This window comes from Mustela lutreola, chromosome 1 (genome assembly GCF_030435805.1).
Source record: "Mustela lutreola isolate mMusLut2 chromosome 1, mMusLut2.pri, whole genome shotgun sequence".
In the NCBI taxonomy this organism is placed as follows: domain Eukaryota; kingdom Metazoa; phylum Chordata; class Mammalia; order Carnivora; family Mustelidae; genus Mustela; species Mustela lutreola.
In genome coordinates this window covers 13,733,738-13,736,765 of record NC_081290.1, presented here as the reverse complement: position 1 = coordinate 13,736,765, position 3,028 = coordinate 13,733,738, and the positions used below count along the sequence as shown (strand labels likewise).

The 3,028-nt window shown below is 37.1% G+C and overlaps 1 non-coding gene across 1 annotated transcript; it reads left to right on the top strand.

Moving 5' to 3' along the window:
• The first annotated feature begins 2,079 nt into the window (after positions 1–2,079).
• Positions 2,080–2,189, top strand: LOC131822975 (U6 spliceosomal RNA). The gene has a single exon (XR_009350429.1). It is a non-coding gene; the product is annotated as a U6 spliceosomal RNA (small nuclear RNA).
• Positions 2,190–3,028: the final 839 nt, after the last annotated feature.

The window sequence follows — 3,028 nt, the reverse complement described above, 5'->3', positions numbered from 1 at the left end:
TGTGAAAATGAGCCATAACAACAAAGACATATTCCAGTAAAACTAAGTGACTTTAAAAAGAGAGGAATGAAGGGAGAGATGGAGAAAATAATCATTTAGGTATCTAGAAAACAAAGGTAAAAGAATACATGACTTTTATAGGAAAGAAAATGTGGTTAACATATTTAAGATATTCAAGGAAAAGAAAAGTGTGAGCGAAGAATTATTTTTATCCAGCAAAACATATTTTCTTTTGTTTTTTTTTTTAAGATTTTATTTATTTATTTGACAGAGATCACAAGTAGGCAGAAAGGCAGGCAGAGAGAGGAGGAAGCAGGCTCCCCGCTGAGCAGAGAGCCTGATGTGGGGCTCGATCCCAGGACCCTGGAATCATACCTGAGCCTAAGGCAGAGGCTTTAACCCACTGAGCCACCCAGGCACCCCCAACCAAACATATTTTCAAGTTCAAAGGGCTTAGGCAAATTCTAACCAGTGTGCAATAATTCCGGGAATATTGTTCCCTTGAGCCCTTACTAAGGAATCTAATGGAGAATAACCTTCTGACAAGCAAAATGAGTAGAGAGACACTGATGTAAGGACTGGTAGAGCATAAATACAAAGTTACCTGTGGCACCAAGACTAAATGAGGGACAAGGCAGAGAAGATGGTATGAAATGGCTATATTCTCAGACAATTGGTATAGAACAGCTATAAAAAACGGAAAATAACACAGAGAGCAAAAGTAAAACAATGCTAACTGTTCAGTAATCATTGATGATAGTATTAGTGTTGTTACTCTAAGAATATTTCACGTGCAACTCTAGATAGAAAAAAAAAAATGTGCCGTTATCAGATTTTCTATTATTTTCCATGGCCTTAAAAACCACTGTTCTCAGTGATTAAAGATGCAGACATAGTTTTAAAAAGAGGTTGAGCCATAGCCTTGAGGTCTGGAATTTGAGTTAGAAGTATCAGTCTGAACTTAGGTTGGGTAGTACAAGAGAGAAAAATAAAACAGAATCAAGGCAGAATATGGAGGATTACTGCTGTACATAGGAAGGTCTAAGAAGAGGACTCATGAAAAGACATGGAATGATGTAAGCAGATGAATCATGTCATATCTGGGGCAGAGCAACGTCAAGCAGAGAGAGCAACAGGTAAAACCATCCTAAAGCTCAGTGTTGAGCACAGGTGCTTCTGTCTATATTTTCCTTTCTCCTTTAGCACAGTGGAAAATTATTTCCATTTTTTTGAAAAATCCATAAATCAAGACCTCAAATCTGAAAATATAAAAGTTTAGAAATAGAGATCTTTACATCAAAATGATTTACTATTAGAATGTGGTTTGTGAGATGCTTGGAAAAACCTGTCCCGACAGTAATGGAAATTTTCCTTTCCGTTCCTTCTTTTATCCCTTCTGCTCCAGAAGGAAAATTCTAACAAGGGACTCCAGTCTTTGTCTTTTCCCTTTGTGCTCACTGGCTATTAGGGGAGACAATGTGAAGTATGTATAATGGACTCTGGAACTAGGGCCCCAATGGTGTCCCCGATTATTTTTATGACTTTGGGCGGTATACCTAAAGTCACTGTACCTCAATTTCTTCATCTATGCACTACTGAAAATCATAGCATTTACTTTATAGGGCTCTCATAAGGACGACACGAAATGCCACACGCAGAGAACTTAGAATGATTTATGTGAGACCAAAATAAATAACACCTATTATTACTATACTTGATGGAGCAGCACCAGATAGAGAAACCTCTATCCCAGTGTGATGTGAGTCAAAAGATATGAGACCGTATCCTCACTCCAAAATACCCCAGTCTTTCCCTTCCGTCAAGTTTCTTAATGTTGAGGAAATGTCTTCTTTCAGTTATAGAATACGGATTACAACTACATACTAAAACTAAGATGAAGATTCACTACATTTTGATTGAATCTGGTTATTTATCTATCCATATAATATTTTAAATGCTTCCAAAATAAATATTAAATATAAATACGATGTCCATCATAAAAAAAAGTCTAATATTTCCTTCCCCTATGTTCGAAAAATATTAGGTGGCAATTTTCTGCCAAAAATTAAAACCCGGAGAGTGCTCAACTTGGCAGTATATATTGGAATGAAAATTGGAACAACTTAGTGAAGATTAGCATGGCTTTGCACAAGAATGACATGCAAATTTATCAAGTGTTCCTTGTTTTTAAAACTCATTGAACTGTACACTTACAAAGGGGAATTTTATATTGTGCAAATTATATCTCAGCAAACCTGTTTTAAAAAATGTTTTAAGTTACTAGAACCTGAGGAAAACTTTCCTTTTCGTTGATTTGCCAGAAGAAGGCAGACTGATACTTCCAACTTCCAAAAGAGTAGGCCTATTACCTACTCCCCCAAAATTCCGTAATTTCTTAAGGATACTATGCATATAATTATGGATATATTTTCTTCTTCAAGACTCCACTCCTGACTGGTTAACATAGTGAAGGTCTATGTTTAGTCCTGAGTGCTGTTGTCGTTATACATACAAACAAGAGCACTAGAGATCCAACCTTTAGTGGCTGCTTGGCTGACCGTATGACAAGAAGAATAAATCTTCTTGTCCTGTTGCCTGCCTGAGCTGCACATAGGATGAAAGGGAGATTCCAACTACTATCCTGCTTATTAGTATAAGGAAGTTAAAATAATTTATACTTTAAAGTTTACCAAATTAAAAATATTTCTTAATTTTTTTTTATTTATTTGACAGACAGAGATCACAAGTAGGCAGAGAAGCGGGCAGAGAGAGAGCGAGCAAGGGAAACAGGATCCCCTGCTGAGCAGAGAGCCCGATGCGGGGCTCGATCCGAGGACCCTGGGATCATGACCTGAGCCAAAGGCAGAAGCTTCAACCCACTGAGCCACCCAGGCGACCCAATTATTTCTTAAATTTTAAAGCTCACTGCCATCATTTGGGAAAAAAATGAGAGGCTAAGCACATTTTTGTGAAGAGAAAAATTAAGTACAGAATCCTCAGATAAATTTGTTAAGCTTAGTAAAAGTAG